Genomic DNA, 21,539 nt, shown 5'->3' on the forward strand with positions numbered 1-21,539 from the left:
CAAAATGATATGTATTTGGCCACGGACCCCCATCTCAAAATATTTAGTTCCAGGGACCCCCCAGAAACAAATTTGAAGTTACAAATGTTCGCTTAAAACATTTATTCAAAGATTTGCACACATTTTCATGACTTTTCAGAGTGCCGCGCTGCGAGCTTGTAGATCTGCTATTTTTCAATAGCTAAAGTATAAAATAATTAAGGCCCCTCCACCTTGGGCCCTTGTAGATTCATGTCAATTTGTGTTTTCAGATATTTAACCACTTGAACCGTCGATACTTAATAAACTTGACCTTTCACTCTGTACTTAGTCAGCTCTTTTTCCCCTACACCAAACCTCTTTGCCGAAAATAACCAATCTACAAGCTCACAACGCCTCGCAGCGTGAGGCGTTGTGATCTTGTAGATCTGCTATTTTTGGCTAAAGTTCTCAGAATATGGACGCTAGGGTTCAAGTGGTTAATATAGAAAGGGAGAAAAAAAGCTTCTATCACACAAGGATTTGGAGGACCCCCTGTAGTAACTCTGAGGACCCCCTAGGGGTCCTGGACCCCCTGTTGAAGACCCCTGCTGTATACAAACCACAGAAAACCAGATGATAACTTATGTTTGTTGCCATACCAACAAGGATTAAAAAAAGAAAATCTCCAACTTAAATCTAGTATTTGATTAGTTTTAGAGCTTCATAACTGAACCCTGCCCAGGAGGAAAGCAACAATAGAGGTACCCAGTGCACAAATATTGAATCTCCACTACAACCTTTTACTCAATAGCAGACGCTGAAATGAAATCGAACAGGGAAACTTCCAATTCCCAAGCGGGCCGCTCTATTTCCTGAGCCACTGCCGCTCCCTACGTTACCTTCCAGCACATTAAGAGGTATCTGTCACCTATCTATTCACCTTTATCACAGTTAAGACACGCATGACAATATGTTATGTTGTGTTGGATTGCACTATAATGTTGTAATGTAAGAAGAAGATTCTAAAATAAACCACTGGATCAATTAACTTATTATACTGATTTGAAGACTGCTTTTTAGATATATATATATATAGAGGGAGAGAAATGATATCATTTACATTTTATAATATTAAATCCAACAATCCAATAGCCGAACCAACAATCCAATAGCCGATCTACCAGCTCACAACACCTCGCGCTGCGAGGCATTGTGAGCCTGTAGACTATTTTTGGCAAAGAGGTTTGGTGTAGTGGGGAAAAAGAGCAGACGAAGTACATAGTGAACGGTCAACTTTATTAAGTATTGGCGGTTCAAGTGGTTAAATATCTGAAAACACAAATTGACATGAACCGAAAATACACTGATGATCGTGCTGTCAAACAATGAAACTATGGAATCTATGAAAAGGTTGTGGGGGTCCCTGCTTCATCTCTCTCTCAACTAAGGGGTCCCTGGCCTGAACGTTGGAGACCCCTGCTGAATAATCTATAACCATGCAGCACAATTGCCTGCAGGAGTTTAGATTCCATAGCCTCAGAGGATGTTGGGGTGAACACGGTGCTCTGACTGATCCCACCAGGGAATGAACTGCCTCAGTCTGCCTGTGTTTCAGTTCAGTGAAACTGAGCCCAACGCTGAACCAACAGGTGAACAAATCATTTGAGGTTAAAAATAATGTCAATTCTCATAGCTATTGCGCTAGCAAAGGTCCCAGGCCACATGATAACAGAGGCTCTGAGATAGATGAGGCAGAAAATGACGACATGAGGTGAACAGCTGTAAAGCAGTAGTCTAATTACATCAACTTGCCTCACAGAAGTTTGTTACCTTCTGCTGCTGGTAGAGAAAGTTTGCACTCTTCTTGTCCCTCAAGACTCAATACTATACCGAGATAACTTCTCTTGAACAATTTGTCTTTCTATCACATTTGAACTGAGTGTGTGTGTGTGTGTGTGTGTGTGTGTGTGTGTGTGTGTGTGTGTGTGTGTGTGTGTGTGCGTGCGTGCGTGCGTGCGTGCGTGTGTGTGCGTGTGTGTGTTTCTTTCACAAGATAATTTTTCAGTCATCCACCACCGCACATGCAATACACACATCTGACATGCTTCAGAAAATAACCTTCTAAATAAGAAATTAAATCAAATCCAATTAAATTGCAATTCCTTCCTCATTTTGAAATTCATATTGTATGCCTTAGTACGGGCAATGCACAAAGACAAAAAAACTAAGAAAAGAAGGAAACAGCTTGCAGAAGACACAGGATGAGGTGGACGGTTCCATCTCCAAGAATCGCAGGGTATTTCCGTACACTCTCTCAGTACACAGTACAATCCTTTACACTCTCAAAGTGAAAATAACACTTATAGGATCTTGGTAATGTATCACATACAGCCACCTTGTCATCATGCACACAAAGTATTATCTCTGAAAGTATCAAGAACTATACCTTAGCAACAGCAGCAGCCAGCGCTGGTGTTTCATTCTATATGATGACAGTGAATACTCGTGCTTTCAGGGATGTGCCTTTGGCTGTGCGCTCCAGGCGACCCTCGTTTGAGTAGAGAAATAGCAATAAACCTGATTGTCCCTTTGTCAAAATCCAGACATGGCTGCCACTGTCTGAAGTCTGAACTCCGTGTGTAGAAAAAGGGCTGATTGCACAGCATGGACGCCTCGCCTATATCACTGCTTTCTTTCTAGCTTTTTATTTCTCTCTGCATGTCCTCATTTCCCATGTCTAGACATGAGTCAGAGATACAGCCTGTGAGCTTCACTGGATATGAGAAGTGGGTCCGGAATCTGACAATGCTAATAGGCCAGCGACAGAGAACTCATCAGAGAAATGGGTAAAATAAAAGAGAGAAAGGGAGGGCGAGCGCAAGACAAGGATAGGAGATGACAAGACAACGAGAGAGCAGGAAAAAGAGACAGATGGAGAGAGAGAAAGTAAGAGCGACTCAGCAGGACAGGCGGGGGGGGGGGGGGGGGGGTTATATTGAACATGTCTGATGATGACACAAGCTGACAGACAGGATAAGACCTATGATCAAAGCAGGGATTTGGAGGAAATGAGTGTCGCTTTCACATTAACTATTCAAATGCAATCCAAGGCAGAAAAACACAAAGGGCCTAGCAGACCTCATAGCTGGCTTTGAGCTGTTGCTCCAGATGGGGTTTGGGAGGAATTGAACACCCCACCACCACCCCCACCCCCACTGGTGAACGGAGGGGAAAGCCCAGAGGACAGCAGGCAAAATCTGGGTGATGAGAGCTGCAGTAAATCCTCTTGACGATTCTCACATTCAAAACCCCGACTGCGACACAATGAAACAGCCCCAAGAAAAAACAAAAGTTATAGGCAGAGCTGATTGCGTTCCAGGAGCAACAGGGGAAGAATCTTTGCCAATTTCCACTTTTTGATTTTATTTCTAAAAATCTTTTGAAAATGTTTTTAGCAACTCTATATTTATTACTATATATTTTTTATTTTCCTCAGACCCATAAAACGGGGTCCACAACCAAACATGGGTTGCAATCGTATGTTGCATGGGAAACGCTGCTCTATGGAGTTTCAGTGTGACATTGCAGATGCTGTGGATGAGGACAGTTTTTGAGACTATTTTATGGAATATTGTAAGTTATGATTCCACCATTCCACATAGGCCTACATTCTCTCAAGGGCACGCCAGGGTTTAAATATACCACTGTACTTACAGTACAAAGCCATTCCAAGGGTATGATTCAGTGATATCTCCCTTTGAAGACAAAGCACCGGCAATTTCTTTTTACTTCCATAGTCTCTCAGATACACTAAAATATTGTTTGTCATATTATGCAGTATATCACAGAATCACTTTCCCCCTCTTCTCAGATTACACAGCCTTGAATCCTTGTCTCAGTGTGTTGTGATGCCCTGCTGATCTCTGTTTGTGCTTGTGCTTGTGAATAAAATGACATTAACCACTGATGCCTTCTTCTATGCCATATGTTATACTTGATGATCTGATTTGTGTCCTCTGCTATCTAACTACTAGTAAGACGCCTCAGGGCGACAAGCGACCGCACTGATGTGGACATCAGGGCTGTGGACATCAGGGATCTCCATATATGGGCATAAAAGGGATATGTTCCCCCTGGCATCAAAGGGATCTCTCTAACAGGGCATCATTAATATTGACGACATCAGGGAACTCCATATATAGGCATAAAAGGGATCCTGTTAGTGTGACATCACAGTGAAGCCAGAGTGTGATGTCAGAGCGGCAAAACCCAGAGCCCTAAAATGGAGAGTTGCGTCACTCCCGTTCACTTCATGGGGCCAGGTCTTCTACGCACACATCTATTGGCGTATAGTGACAAACGGCCAACCGGAAGTTTACAAAATGCATTGAAGTCTATGAGGTGTAAAGTGACAATGAACCACGTGACCAGCGCTGTTTCTGACCCCGCGGTGACACCACTCTCTGATTATACTGCTCTGGCAAAACCATTCTGGTAGAGTGGTTCCCCTGACCGAGCCCGGCCTCGACACGACACGACGCACGGTTTTCCCGAACCGGTGCAAAACGTTCGGAATCACCGTATGCGGAGCTGATTGTTGACATCAGGCTGTTTCGGAGGAAACCGGCGCAAGCGCTGACTCATTGTGACATCACGTACGCCACATGAGTCAACAAAAAATGCCATGGTTACGTATTGAATGTCATCAGTATGACGTGTTCTGATGTCACAGATCTAGCTGCTGACATCTGCGTATTCTGCTTAAAGAAGAAACAAACAAAAAGCGACAGATATATTCATATATGGGCATAAAAGGACACATACAGACAGATACAGAGATCTCCATATATGGGCATGAAAGGGAAACAGACAGACAGATACAGAGATCTCCATATACAGTACGTATGATATCTCCATATATGGTTATAAATGGACAAAGGCAAAACGGGTCTTATGACACAGACAGATACAGAGATCTCTATATATGGGCATAAAATGGACACAGATAGACAGATATCTCCATATGGGCATTCTGACATCACTTCTGCTGACTCATTCTGACATCACTCCTGTACTTTGCACTCTACAGAGATCGCCTAACAACCGGAGGGGCATCACGATTGGCCGCCCGAAGGGCAGAGATCTCCATATATGGGCATAAAAGGGACAAAGACAGACAGATACAGAGATCTCCAAATGGGCATAAAATGGATGCAGACAGACAGATATCTCCACATATGGGCATGATATCTCCATATATGGGCATAAATGGACACAGGCAAACAGATGGTCAAAACGGGTCCTATGACAACAGGTATAATGGGGTTTGCATTAAAGGGTGGGGCATTCATTCCCTATTTACATCATTCCCGAGTAGGCCGGCACGCGACTAGACGCTTGGCTGCCCGAAGGGCAGAGATCTCCATATATGGGCACAAAAGGGACACAGACAGACAGATACAGAGATTTCCATATATGGGCATAACATGGACGCAGACAGACAGATATCTCCATATATGGGCATAAATGGACACAGGCAAACAGATGGTCAAAACGGATCCTATGACAACAGGTATAATGGGGTTTGCATTAAAGGGCGGGGCATTCATTCCCTATTTACATTGTTCCTGAGTTGGCCAGGTCGCCGACTAGACGCTCGGGGCAGCCAAGCTTCTAGTGTAATATAAAGACATGTCAAAATAAGGATGCCAGATTGAAAGTGGTTAAAGGAGTAGTTCTCCTAATATATATATATTGAATTCAAGTCTCCATGGCGTGAGTAATCAAGAGGAAAAAAGTCATTTTGGCGGTGAACTACTCCTTTAACCCGCCTTCCAGTGTCCAAACAAATGGATTCGGTGGGTTGTGTGTGGGTGCATAAAGCAGGACGTCAGGCAGGCAGTTGAGAAAATCAAAGTGGAAGACAGTTAATGAAACGGTGACCTTCAGGTCATCGGTGGTGGTCGTATATGGCAGAGATTTATTATTGGGCTTTGCCATCACTTAACCTAGCATGGTCACAAGGCCAAGCAGCTTCGGGGGAATACACACACATACTGTACATACGCACAAAAACACCCCTGTGCACGCACACAGGGGCGTCACAAGGGGGGGGGGAGTGGGACTGAGTTACTAGGGCCCAAGGTGGAGGGCCTTAATGATTTTAGCTATTGAAAAATAGCAGATATACTGTACAAGCTCACAGCGCGGCACTCGGTGCCGCACTGCGAGCTTGTAGATCTGCTATTTTTGAAAAGTCGTGAGAATGTGTTAAAATCTTAGAATCTATGTATTTTTAAGCGAACATGTGGAGTCTGTCCTCCTGTATGGCTGCGAAAGCTGGACCCTGACATAAGTCCCTGGATGGGTGCTACACCAGAATGCTACGACCTGTTCTGAATGTGGACCAGAACATCCACATTACCAACAAGGACCTGTACAGGCAACTGCCGAGGCTCAGCAAGAAGGTAGCAGCTAGGAGGATGAAGCTGGCCGGCCACTGCCACAGACATCGGGAGCTCCCGGCCAGCAGGCTGGTCCTGTGGGAACCAACGTGCGGGCATCGATCCTGAGGACGTTCTGCATTAACGTATGTGGACGTCCTGAAGAAGGATGCGGGAGCTGAAAGCTCTTCGGAGCTGGCTGGGTGTATGGAGAACCGGAAAGATTGGAGACTCCGATGGAAGCTCGTCTGAGGACGACCGAGAGAGAGAGAGAAATGTTGCCTCCGGGGGGGTCCCTGGAACTAAATATTTTGATATGGGGCTTTGTGGCCAAATACATATCATTGTGGGGGTCCTTCACATGAAGAAGTTTGAGCATTACTGACATAGAAACATGGGTTTTTCAAAAAACCATAGCAGGATTTGAAATATTCAAAGACATTTTCACGATTTTTCAAAAATAGCTGATCTACAAGCTCGCAGCGCGGCACTCGGTGCCGCGCTGTGAGCTTGTATATCTGCTATTTTTCAATAGTTAAAGCACAACATACTGTGTAATAATGCGTTCCCAATGGGGGGCCCGCAGTGAATCCTTGTACCCAGGGCCCAGAATATGGTGTGACACCCCTGCACGGACACAACTCCATAAATTACTATTCTATACCATGTGTTACTGCGATAAGAAGCTGTTGGTGAACTCCACCCCCTTGACCCCATGACCTTTGAAGGCACCGGCACCTGAATTCCAATAACGTGGGCTCCTCCCTGCCACGATCAATCACCTCCGTTTCCTGTCAGCTTCCCCTCACCTCAATTGATCCATACATCAACTAGAAGCAGTGCTCTTCCGAGCACAGGTCTCCACCAGGCCAGGCGTCCTGGTGGTGCTATAATAGGCCAATGTAAAAAGGGTGGCATGTGTTCTTCACCAATCTTAGGCCTTTCATGGCGCCACCATGAGGCTGATTTGAACATTTTGTAGTGTAATTTCTTCCTTGGCCTTTTGCGAATGTGCGTGCACAATTTCATTACAATTGCACGCTGTGTTTGATTTGAGGCATTTTGTTCGAAACTGATCAATCCTGCAAAGTTTGGAGGCCAATCTTAGCCAATCAGGATGGAATATTTAATATGGGACAGATCCGTCTTGATCATATGACTGTAGAGATACTGTGTCCTGATTTGTGTTAATTTTGGGTAAAATCTGAAGGAGTAATATCCAAACATGTGTCTTACATAAGTTGGCCTCCTGGTGGCGCTATAAAAGGCTGATGTGAAAAATGCAAGGAAAGGTTTTTTTCCTTGGCCTATAGGGAGTGCGCTTGCAAAGTTTGAAACTGATCGTGGAGTTATAGGAAAAATCACAAATTGGCCTGTTATAGCGCCTAGAGAGAGATGAGGCTGATTTAAAAAATCTGAAGTGGCATTTCTTCCTCGGCCTAGTGGGAACATGTGTGCGCGATTTCATGTTAATTGCACTCTGCGTTTGTGATTTGAGGCATTTTGTCCTAAATGGACCAATCTTACAAACTTTGAAAGCCAATCTCAGCCAATCAGGATGGAATATGGACAATCAGACAGATTCGTGTCGATCACATGACTGTAGAGATACTGTCTACCGATTTGCGTGATTTTTGGACAAAATCTGTAGGAGTAGTGTACAGAAATGTGTTTTGCAAACATCGGCCTCATGGTGGCGCTAGAACAGGGCCATTTGAAAAATGTGGGGCAGAGGTTCTGAATTGGCATCCAGGGAGTGTGTGTGCTCATTTTGGCAGCGACCGGGCCAATGGCGATTAGCAGGTAACAAAGACAATTACACATAGTGAATATAAGAATGTTGTAAAAAACGAAAATGGACACAGATAGACAGATATCTCCATATGGGCATTCTGACATCACTTCTGCTGACTCATTCTGACATCACTCCTGTACTTTGCACTCTACAGAGATCGCCTAACAACCGGAGGGGCATCATTCCCCACGGGTGGCAAAGCAAGCAGGCTGCGTATTATTGCTCAAGATGAAGACAGATACAGAGATATCCATATATGGGCATAAAATGGACGCAGACAGAAATATATCTCCATATATGGGCATAAATGGACACAAGCAAACCGATAAATCGGTTTGCATTAACTCATGGGATGCCCACGAGGTGTCTACACGCCAATCTCTTTGATGTCTCTGGAGGCCCACGACGCGTTGACGTGTTTACTGTATTTACAGTATTAACTTTAAATCTCACCGTTAGGTTGGGGCTGCGCCTGGATGTAGCCCATTAGCCACTAGTCGCTTCGAGTCGACGCTGAGAGCATCGCACGGCCGTTTTTCTCCGTATACTCCAATGCATTTCCCCATCTTTAACGCCCTTTATCTCTGATGTTTGTTTTATGGCTAAAACTGTGGCGGGGTGCGGCAAAATGTCAAAATTTTGATCGGCAATGAACAGCTATGATCAACACTGGTCTATACAGAAAGTTACACAATAACATCCTGTCTGCGCTCATGTGACCAAGTGACGTCATGACGCATGCATTGACGCAGCAGGGCCGGATTCAATACAATGGTGGTGGGCCTGGGCAGCGAGAGGGGATAAATGGGGCAATCCAGGGGCACCCGATGTGTTCCCTATTTACATCGTTCCCGAGTAGGCCGGCCCCCGACTAGACAATTGGCCGCCCGAAGGGCAGAGATCTCTATATATGGGCATAAAAGGGACACAGACAGACAGATACAGAGATCTCCATATGGGCATAAAATGGACGCAGACAGACAGATATCTCCATATGGGCATAATATCTCCATATATGGGCATAAATGGACACAGGCAAACAGATAAATCAGGTTTGCATTAAAGGGTGGGGCATTCATTCCCTATTTACATCGTTCCCGAGTAGGCCGGCACGCAACTAGACGCTTGGCCACCCGAAGGGCAGAGATCTCCATATATGGGCACAAAAGGGACACAGACAGACAGATACAGAGATCTCCATATATGGGCATAACATGGATGCAGACAGACAGATATCTCCATATATGGGCATAAATGGACACAGGCAAACAGATGGTCAAAACGGATCCAATGACAACAAGTATAATGGGGTTTGCATTAAAGGGCGGGGCATTCATTCCCTTTTTACATTGTTCCCGAGTTGGCCAGGTCGCCGACTAGACACTCGGCCGCCCGAAGGGTAATATAAAGACATGTCAAAATAAGGATGCCAGGTTGAAAGTGGTTAAAGGAGTAGTTCTCCTAATATATATATTGAATTCAAGTCTCCGTGGCGTGAGTACTCAAGAGGAAAAAAGTCATTTTGGCGGTGAACTACTCCTTTAACCCGCCTTCCAGTGTCCAAACAAATGGATTCGGTGGGTTGTGTGTGGGTGCATAAAGCAGGACGTCAGGCAGGCAGTTGAGAAAATCAAAATGGAAGACAGTTAATGAAACGGTGACCTTCAGGTCATCGGTGGTGGTCGTATATGGCAGAGATTTATTATTGGGCTTTGCCATCACTTAACCTAGCATGGTCACAAGGCCAAGCAGCTTCGGGGGAATACACACACATACTGTACATACGCACAAACACACCCCTGTGCACACACACAGGGGCGTCACAAGGGGGGGAGTGGGACTGAGTAACTAGGGCCCAAGGTGGAGGGCCTTAATTATGTTAGCTATTGAAAAATAGCAGATATACAAGCTCACAGCGCGGCACAGAGCTTGCGAGCTTGTAGATCTGCTATTTTTGAAAAGTTGTGAAAATGTTTTAAAATCTTAGAATCTATGTATTTTTAAGCGAACATTTGTAAATCAAATTTTGCTTCCGGTGGGTCCCTGGAACTAAATATTTTGATATGGGGGTTTGTGGCCAAATACATATCATTGTGGGGGTCCTTCACATGAAAAAGTTTGAGCACTACTGACATAGAAACATGGGTTTTTCAAAAAACCTTAGAAGGATTTGAAATATTCAAAGACATTTTCACGATTTTTCAAAAATAGCAGATCTACAAGCTCGCAGCGCGGCACTCGGTGCCGCGCTGTGAGCTTGTATATCTGCTATTTTTCAATAGTTAAAGCACAACATACTGTGTAATAATGCGTTCCCAATGGGGGGCCCACAGTGAATCCTTGTACCCAGGGCCCAGAATTTGGTGCGACACCCCTGCACGGACACAACTCCATAAATTACTATTCTATACCATGTGTTACTGTGATAAGCTGTTGGTGAACTCTACCCCCTTGACCCTATGACCTTTGAAGGCACCGGCACCTGAATTCCAATAACGTGGGCTCCTCCCTGCCACGATCAATCACCTCCTTTTCCTGTCAGCTTCCCCTCACCTCAATTGATCCATACATCAATTACACACAGTCGATATAAGAATGTTGTAAAAAGAAATCGAGCATTCAAGTGGTTAAATACAGAGGGCTTCCAAGGTAAAAAAAAAGGCCGTAAAAGGTCTTATTTGGGATGTTCCATTTAGGCAGGGTGTTCAACTGTACTTGTACTGTACTACATTTCAATTGTATTGACTATACTTGTACTGTTCTCCATTTTTGTCTAATAAAATAATCAATCAATCAATCAATCAATTAAAAGGTTCAAAGTCTTATATAATGATGCAATGAGAATGCTCTTTAATAAGCCCAGAGGGGGGGGGGGTAGTGTGAGTCAGATGTTTGTCACTGCAGGACTGAGGACCTTTAAATCTAATGTTTAAGTTCAGGAATCTGCAAACGGCATCATTGTGGTGCACGCTATTCATCCAGGTTAATGGTTTATTGTCTGACGTCTCTGAGTGTATTTTAAGATCCTGCATTTGAATTTAATGATTTTACTGTCCTGTCCAGTTTCTTTTTGATGTATTTCTATGGAACCGGCTAATAAAGATTTGACTGATTCATTGGATATTTCTTTTTGACACCTAACTGATTCACAGCCAAGTGCTTCCCCGAAGGGAAAAAATAAAAGAAACGTGACTCGTTTGAGCCAAGCAATGAACAACACGTCACATCTTGACACGCTGTGAGCTTGTAGATCAGCTATTTTCGCAGAACGCTCACCTATTATGACATCATGTCCGTGATAGGGACACTAGTAAAACAATCATATGCGCAGACAGACAAAGAGGAATTCACAGATTGTCCTTGTCCAAATATAAGTATTCCACTCTGACACTGTGAATGCTGCAGTGTCCCTGTGGCACTGGTGTGTTCCACTGCATTGTAAAATGCCATTGCCGGAGTGATCTGAATTCAGAACACATCCACACATGACCACAAATCTCCTCTCTTTGGTAAAGCGCGACTAAGAGTGCAGAATCTTCAGGGGCTTATTGTGTTTAGACTTTGCAACTCTCACACAAAATATTCACTTTGCCAGAGATATCTTTTCAGGCCACAGATACAGTATTAGAATGCAGTGTAGCGTTGTGCAAACACTGGAGTACTGTATGCTTCCTAAACATCACCTGGGGACATAATTATGTGCTGTATGAACGGTGTGTACACATACAAATGATGCTGAGCAAAATTCTACAAAGATTGTTATGTATGAAAAGGAAACTTGAGGTGAGACCGCTCTTCATAAAAGATTTTCAGGGATTTTCATTCTGGTGATGAAGAGTCACGTAGTCTCCATCTAGGACTAAGTGTCTCTAAGTGTTTTTTCAGTAATGCTTTTAAGTGCTCTTGGATTCTTATGCCAAGACATAGTCCGTGTCCTGAGTTTCAATAAAAATGTCCGAACAAATAATTATGTTTGACGTGTTTTAAATTGGTGCATTCAGCTCAAAGGTAGATAAGGATTCACAACTTTATTTCCCATTAGATTTAAATCAAATAGAAATGTGTCTTCGGTTCAAAGCACTCAATAATCATTATGAATGAATGGGCAGAAACCTTTCTCAAAAAGAAAAAAAGGAAAACTGAGCATTAATGTCTAACTGGAGGTCAGTGGTGGTGCCAGAGTCCAGGATACCCACCATATATGCTGGTCCAGTGGAGTGAGTGCTACAGTCTCCTCTCCTCCTCCAGTGTGGGCAATGATCACATTGTTGGCCTCCCTCTTGTCTCACCACATTTGTTTTTCCTGCCACTATGCGTTGCTCTAAAACAATGAATGAAGAAGATTTCTCCCACTCACTTTTCATTTCTGTTTGATATGCCACTACAAGGCCACCAAATATGTACAAATTCTCTCAACGAATGTTTCGATTAAGTACATTTTTTTAAAACTCTTTTCACAGCCATTATCTCATTATCTAAACTGTCATTATATCTGGCAGTTTACCTACAAGATGAACTACATTTGCTGTACATGTGTACGCCATTAGTGGGTTAATTGCTGATACTAATTTCTCCAGCACGTCATGATTTATGATGGAAAAACAGAACAATGTGTACGCATCCATTTAGTGTGGATGCTGGGCAAGAAAGCACAGTGAGAAAGGTACAAGAAAGTACTGTGCAGACAGAGAAATAAACAAATGCAGGGTACGAGACCAGAGCACACAATACATACTGTAACAGCGTATCGAGAGCTCAATCTGTTATTCACAAATACCCAACTAAAATACCTCAAACTATAACGCCTCGTTGGAAAAATCATCTCTTCTGACAGCTAAAAAGTAATCTTGAGCCTTCAGACATTCAGAAAGATGATAAGAGTCAGTGTGGGGTGTGTTTGTGTGCGTGTGTGTGTGCGTGTGTGTGTGTGTGTGTGTGTGTGTGTGTGTGTGTGTGTGTGTGTGTGTGTGTGTGTGTGTGTGTGTGTGTGTGTGTGTGTGTGTGCGTGCGTGTGCGTGTGTACGCGCATGCGCGCATGTGTGGCACACAAGAAATGTAAAATGAAAACCTCTGTTGCATGCGTGTGTGTGTGTGTGTGTGTGTGTGTGTGTGTGTGTGTGTGTGTGTGTGTGTGTGTGTGTGTGTGTGTGTGTGTGTGTGTGTTTGCCGATCCTCAATGTCATGTCAAGACAAGACAAGACATGTAGTTCTGCTCAATAATATACCTGCTGAACACGGGGAAGAAGAATAAGGTTGGAAGGAATACTATGATTCTGTGCCTGTAGCAATGCATGGGGCATCAAAACATCTTGGGAGCATTGGTACAGAAGACGAACTCAAGAGGTCGGCAGTAGAGATACTATAGAACACCAATATCCCTGTGCTAGAAAGACAGCCCACAATCCAAATTCAAGGTTGGAGAACAAAATAAATAACATGCTGTGATCAATGCAAAAGTATCATCCTTAACTTAAGACATCTGTGCTGCCAAATAAATAATAATAATAATACCTCAAACGCAGCAAACATCACGGCCGAAAGGCTGTTCAGTTTTACGCGGGATAATCCATCTAGTACAGGCATTCTAGGGTTGAAAAGTGATGACTCATTCACTTTTCATCAGTTTTGTGGGCGTTTTCTGGGGCCAAGGAATGTTTTTTGTGCAAAACAAATGCTTGCAATGGATTCAGCATCATGACAAACCCCTAGTTAGACCCCTCACATCCTACTTAAAGCAGATCTTTTTTCTGTGTATTTTCCTCCTGTATAGAAAGTCGATGGGAGCCCAACTTATGTTCCACCACTTCACTATGTTCCACCACTTGGATTTCTTAGGACTTTTGATATGTTATTACTAACATATTTATGAAACAAAAAAAGTTGAAAGAGTTTGTGTTGCAATTTGTTCAAGGTTGGCCCATTTTTTTTCTTAGATTGCCTGTACTAATCTGCTTGCCTTTCACATGGTAAAAGTTTAGTTTCAAGATCTGTGTTTCTTTGCATAGATGACATTTCAGTCCGAGAAATCTTAAGACTTAAATAAATATTTATTGGACATGAATATCTGTGAGCATAAGTATATATTTTTGGCGTCACGGCTCTGTCTCAATTCATTCATTCACTGCAAGTATGAACATATTTATAAATAGATAATCAGCCAAATAGTTATAATATGGAAGGAAATAGCAAGACCCCCAAAGGTGATCATAAAAATTTCACACACACACGCACACGCACACGCACACGCACACACACACACACACACACACACACACACACACACACACACACACACACACACACACACACACACACACACACAAACAAACACAGGAAATGGAAAAGGGCCTCCAATTGTCAGGAGATGTAGATTTCAGAAGCTTTGCATCACTATTTCTTAAACAGACACACATACTGTGTGTATTATTTATTAATAAGCCACAGAGAGTACAGTATGACTTGTACATTAGGCAGAATTGTACTGTATATATCCCTTAAGTATTTACAGCCGGAGATTTACACAGTCTGCCAACTAGAGTTCTTCACAGATCCACCCAAACAAAAAATGCTGGACAATATACGAGACTCATGCTCGAGTCCATGCAGGAGTCATAATTAGGTTTGTCATGTCCATATAAAGCCTCGCAGTCTGGGTCGGTTGACTCGGTTCTGTACTATCTCTGAAGAAACTGGATCTTGGAAATAATTTCAGGCGTCTAACTAGGGTTCAGGTCTAATAATACAGTAAGATAAATAAAAAGATGGATGGTCTGTCATTTTGGACCTGTGAAGACATCTACTATAGACCTCAACATAACAGTGAAACATCACAATGGGACATTGATCCGGGGAGGAATATGTCAGTCCGACATCTCGTTACTCCGGCAACATGGCTATGCGTGCGGTTAGGGTTAGATATAGGGTTAGTAGTAATGGGGAGTCGGACCAATGCAACGTCGGAGTAATGCGTGTCGGAACAACGCTACGCACCCCATTGTTCCAGGAGTCAAAAGATATTTGCAAACATACCCACACACACATGAGCACGCGCACTCGCGCACACACGCACTCACGCACGGGTCACATGAATGCACACAAACCCGCTCAAGAACACACAAACCCATACGCAGACGGCCCGCACACGGGGACTCAATTTCCCAACGGCCTCATTTCCTCTCAGCTGCTCGGCAGTGACATTTAAATAAGCATCTGATTAATAATCTCCCTGAGATGCTAAAGTGGTTGATCAAGCTAATGAATGGATGCCATTAATCACACCAGCCACAGCTGTGGAAGGATAGAGACAGAGTGTGGGAAAGAGCTTAAGAAACAGAGAGAGAAAGAGAGAGGCGGGAGGAAGGAGGGTGAGCAATGAGTGAAGGGACAGGGAAAGAGAGAGAGAGAGAGAGGGAGTGAAAGAATAATTAAGAGAGTAACGTTTATTGGGAGAGACAGAAAGAGATGTTCCTTGGTTTCACGAGTTCTAGCCTGTTCAAGCAGAAACGAAGCATCCACCATTTTGACAAAGGTGATTGTTCTTGTCATACTTTCAACAGCATCAGAGGACTACACCAAGGACAGGAAGAAATCGAGTCTGTATGGTCCATTAAGCCTCCTTTATACCTTTGACAAGTGACATTCCATGAAAGTTGATGTGCAACAAGTTATAAATCATCAATGTGTGAGCGCACCCACATTTCAAATCCCAGCGCGTGTTTTACTATGTATGCGGCATGCAGCGCGGATGCCAAAGCAAACAAAATGGTACAACGAAATTCCCTTTTGGAGTAACCTGCACCGTGGAGGGTTGCATGGGTCGGCATGGGGTTTATCGACCTCACGAATGACAGTCCATCCGCATAATGGCCAGAAAAGGATCTGGCAGGGAATGCTAGGGTTCACCACAGTCTGAGAGTTGGTGGGCTGGGTCTGTGCCCTGAACAGCGATTAGCGCCCATACTGTCCACCACACTGATTCCCCAACACTGGGTCGGGACCCATTTGTGGGTCGCGGAAACATTCGTATGGGTCCCTTTATTTTTGAACAAACAATCATTGAACAAAATTCAATGATTTTTTTTCTGTTATTTCATGAAGAAATCAAAGAAAAATCTAATTAATTCCATAAATTAGAAAACATGTGTTTAAGAAGTAGTGAAAATAGCAGATGAATTTCCCCTGCGGGATCAATACAGGTATCTATCTACTGTATATCTATCAGCACTTTCGAAAGAAAAAAAGATTCACACCAAGGTATGTGACGTCATGATATCCAAAACATGACCACACTTAATTTTGAGTTCATCTATCCAGGTCTGTAGGATGATGGGTCTCTTACATACGGGAAAGCAGACAGGCATTTTCTCTAGCCCTCGACTTACTGTCCAATTATCGCAGAAGCTCAGTGGTCCCTAATAGAGACTTAAAAAACTTAAAAGGACACTTTTACACATCTAAATCAGGGGTCCCCGATGACCCCCTACTACAACATAGGCTATTGTATAAAATTGTGTTGCAGATTTGTGCTAGGGATTTGTGCTCAAAATGTTACATTTGTTCAATATTCTTTAGAAAATGGCAGACCATAAAAATAGCTCACCACGAGTAGATCAGCTATGGGGCTGTTAAGTATGACATCATTTTGTAGGCAGAGGAGAATTTCTGCCCCCAGTTTCCGTGAATCTTTTTACTATTTTTACTATTTACACATTTTCTTCTCTTTGTTGTTGAAAGGAAAGTGTTATACTTTAGTCGTTATTTTTGTCTCGGATCTGTTGAAATAGCGAGGGACAGAAAATGCTCTGGGGGCAGAGTTCTCCTCTGCCTACAAAATGATGTCACGGCTTAAAAGCCCCATAATGCAGGGTTAAAGTGATTCAACTGATTTTTATACTATATTAACTCATTTCGCTGGGGACCCCCTGGAACCCCCCCAAGGACTCCTGGGGATCCCCGGACCCCACTCTTAGAACCACCGCTGTAAAGCTCAACACATAAACACAAGTGTTACGACTAGGGTAAGTGGTTTGATTGCTACAAAGCACACACATGCCGTATTGCCGCATGTCATGTATTCCCCCATGGGCTGTAAGGCACTTTAGATAAAAGCATCCCGCAAACAGCATACTGTACAATATGATGTTATTTGTCCTCGGAGAGAAGCAGTGGACAGCGGGAAACGGATCACTGCAATGAGCTCTCACTTCATTTCTCTCCTTCATTGATAGTGATGGATCTGAGGGTACAAGTGTGTGTGTGTGTGTGTGTGTGTGTGTGTGTGTGTGTGTGTGTGTGTGTGTGTGTGTGTGTGTGTGTGTGTGTGTGCACGTCTGCATTTTCCTCCATGTCCTCCTATTGATCAAACCGCTAACTGTCCTCGTCTTCCCATCCTCTCTCTCCGATCTTCCCCATGGGAACGAGTGAGGCCAGGCACCTGACACGCACACCGCTCAATAACACTCAACACAACCTGTGTGTGTGTGTGTGTGTGTGTGTGTGTGTGTGTGTGTGTGTGTGTGTGTGCGTGCGCGTGTGTGTGTGTGTGTGAGACGGTGTGCGTCCTGCCCATCAACAGGCCTGTATAGCATCTGTGACTGTGGGACCGAAATCATTTTCAGCCCCCAGAGAGAGACTGACATCGCCAAGGATGGTCAGGTTGGTTGTTGTCGAGCCGCTCTGGCAGGCAGTCCCGTCTATCCAAAACACATAACTGGATATCCCATCCGGTTTGTGTGCCCCATCCTGTCTACCTGGATGGATATCGTCGCAAGTTTCAAATGTGTACGTTTTTTTTTTCTTCGTAAAGCAAAGCCCTGCTTCATCATACAAGACTGTCGCACAAAACGAGTGAAAAAAGCTAAATCCTTTTTAAAAGGAAGGTTTTGGACATACAAGGTCATGAGTCCAACAAATTGTCAGTAAAATGACAGCCTGACACACCATCATGGGCCCTATTTTCGCCCATGCCTTATCCCTAAACGCTTTTGTAATTTTTTACTATTTAGATTTTTTTTCTTCAAATAGCTGATCTACAAGCTCACAACATGTCGATGTAGATCGTCTATTTGAAGTTTTTTTAAATGTTTTTCAATCTAGTAAAAAAAAATCAAACCTCGGTTCGAAGTGGAGCGGTGAATTTGAGCAGCTGTACCCTATGTGAGTGAGTGAGTGAGTGTAAACTGTGCCTGTGAGTGAGTGGTGAGTGTGCCTGGCCTGCACAAAACAGCACCCCTCCTTTAGTGTGTTGTGTGTGGCCACTCAAGGTATTGCCAGGCTACGGACATGGCCAGCCAGCCACCCAGCCACCCACCCAGCCAGCCAGCCACCCACCCACCCACCCACCCACGGACATACCTGTCTATTGGGAGCGCTTTCACCGCTCCAAAAAAGGTTGTTGGTTGTTTTTATTCCTGGTGAAATACCCACTCAGGGTGTGAGTGGCATTCAGAACGCACGGCTGCAGAGGGCAGGCCACCTCTGGAGATCTGCCGTTTCCGCTTCACACTCAACAGTGCACGGCAGCAATGCATCTCTCAAGCCTGAAGTCAATCGGATCAGTGGTTCGCGAGACACCCGCGCCCAGCTGGAGCGGTCCGGAAATGGAGAACTGGTCATCCGATTAAGTTCCTTGGGTCCTCAGCAATAGTCCCGCAGAATATGAAAATGGTGCTAAAGATGTGCGACTGCGAATTGCATCACATCTCGAAAAACAATAAAACTAAAAACGTAAGGTTCACTAAGTACATGTATGTCCCATGTAATATACATAGTACTGTAGCCTACATACAGTATAATAGTCCATGCCCGGTCACATTGGATGCCCATGACGCACCAACATGTCAAACTCTTTGATGTCTCCCAGTGCTGGTTTTGGTACTTCACACCAAAGAGAGAATTCTCCAACTCATCCATTAGTTTTTACATTTCATTCATACAAACATAGTAACGCTCCAGAACCATGTCAGCCTGCCCTCACTACTTTGCTCCCAAAGACCCTTCCGTGCCAGGGACCTGCACACAGAACACATTGAAATGCATACTTCCTATTTTCTCAAATTCAAAGCCTGTGCACTAAAGTCTGGCACAGAAATAGTCCTCTAAACATCAAAATGTGTAAATGTATGAAGCAGTCATTACCATGTCCATTATGGTCCTATAGTAGCTAACCTAGCTACCTAAATGACCTATAGCAATTTTCAATTTCAATGTCCACTGCCCAGTGTCAATTTATCAGACCCACATTTAAATATGAATTCACAAAGTAACCGAATCAAAACAGCCCTCCGACCAGAGCTGTTTCAACAGAGGTCTGACATTGACCGTGAACAGCGGAGGATTGCATGTTTAGCCTAGTTCTAATAGGCTAATATGGGAAAGTCAGATACATCCCTTTGATGTGTTTTGCAACGTCTTTGAGCCCCATGAAACACTTTATCAGATTAACAACACTCTGGGAACAAACAGACAGTGGAGAAACGCAGGGAATCAACTTCCGCGTTCAACTTACTCACACCCGATTATATACAGTAGGCTACAAACTGTACCAGTGGCATTTGAGCAAAGGCAAGCACGAGTGCAGCAGAGAGATAGACATAGATGACTGACTCTGGGCCATCATTTAGGGCCATCATAACATCTACAGTGACGTGCCTGGGACTGTCGCCACTGATGGGAGATGTAGTTACTTCAGGTGTGTGTGTGTGTGTGACGTGTGTGTGTGTGTGTGTGTGTGTGTGTGTGTGTGTGTGTGTGTGTGTGTGTGTGTGTGTGTGTGTGTGTGTGTGTGTGTGTGTGTGCGCGCGCTCCTGTACGTGCATGTGTGCGTTTGGCATAGGCATGCGCTATCCCCAGGCAGAACAGGTGCTCACATGGCAGTGATGGGCCCAATGACAGACACATCCCTTCCAGAGCAACCATGCAAAAAAAAATCGCAAAACACCGCTGTTCTGCCACAAATCACGACGCACACGCACAAACACACATGCACGCACAAACACGCCCCCCACCTCCCCCCAAGAAAGGTAATTTGAACATCTGATTGCATTCTTGAGACAGCGTTTCATTTTACTGTTCATGGTATTATAGGAGAGATATCAGCCTCCTTCTTCAATTTCCATGGCCGCTCTACATCTGTTCCTAGAAACCCGAGGGGGGGGGGGGGGGGGGGGGGGGTTGGCAGCCATTTCTATGTCAACAACACAACATAATATGACCCCTTCAGGGTTATGAACCGCAGCCAAGCTAAATTTCACATCAGTAACACAAACACAAGTGAACGAGGTTGAAGTGCCACACCGAAATGGTATTTTGCCATGTTTATGGTCACTGTAACTTGACCCATTTAGGCCTAAAATTATTTAATGCTTTAACTATTGAAAAATAGCAGATATACAAGCTCCTTGCGAGCTTGTAGATCTGCACGTTTTTCTTTTTAAAAGCAAACATTTCTAACTCAAATATTTGCTTCTGGGTGGTCCCTGGAACAACATATTTTGAGATAGGGGTCCGCGGCCAAATACATGTAATTTTGGGGTCCTTGACATGAAAAGGTTTGAGAACTACTGATTTAGAAGAAGGATTTAGAAGACATTTATAGAATCACGATTTTCACAAGCAGCGCTGTGAGCTTGTATATCTGCACTTTTTTAATAGTTAAAGCACAACATAATGGTTAAAGTGGTTCAAATCAAAAGTGACACAGATTTGCATTCAGGCCTAAATGGGTTAAGATATTAGATCAAAGTTTTGATAGCAGGGTGAATAATGTGTGTAATATGAGCCCTCAGATAGATACCAACCCGTCAGACCAGGTAAGATGAGCGTGTGGGTTTGAATACACATGATGAGAGAGAGAGAAAGAGAGAGAGAGTGTCATGTATTTTTGTCCAGGGGTAAGAGGCTCGTTGGACACATCGCCACACTTCTCTTCTCTGTCATCAAAGTGAGTGGTAAATTGCTCAAAAGTACAGTAATAGGATTTAGGGCTCCATTAAGAATATTACACCAGCAGGGTGGCACTACAGCTGAGCTGTCTGTAAGCCAGACTAGCACAACAAACAAAATGTACATTACTGGCGGTGAGCGGTGACAAAACAACTCGATGCTCACGCTCCATTCACGACAACGATTTTGCTCCAACGGAGCGTATAATTCAGCCAACACACCACACCACACCCACACAACACAATCCCATATTCCGTTCCAGCACAGGGGTTTGTGCCATGTGAAGTGAAAGCCTGTTTACTGTTGGGGACATTTACAATGTGACACATCTCTTTGGAGAATTCATCAATGAGAATGAAGCCGCAGTCGTTGGAACATGCCGCAAAGCTGAGGCTATG

The 21,539-nt window shown here is 43.9% G+C and overlaps 1 protein-coding gene across 1 annotated transcript in view; it reads right to left on the reverse strand.

Annotated features, from left to right (window-relative positions):
* neto1l (neuropilin (NRP) and tolloid (TLL)-like 1, like) overlaps nt 1–21,539 on the reverse strand; it is a gene marked incomplete at both ends in the record, with an annotated part of 121,707 nt that overhangs the window by 33,907 nt on the left and 66,261 nt on the right. The gene's annotated exons all lie outside the window — the stretch shown is intronic.

This window comes from Nannobrachium achirus (genome assembly GCF_963921795.1).
Source record: "Nannobrachium achirus genome assembly, chromosome: 21".
In the NCBI taxonomy this organism is placed as follows: Eukaryota; Metazoa; Chordata; class Actinopteri; order Myctophiformes; family Myctophidae; genus Nannobrachium; species Nannobrachium achirus.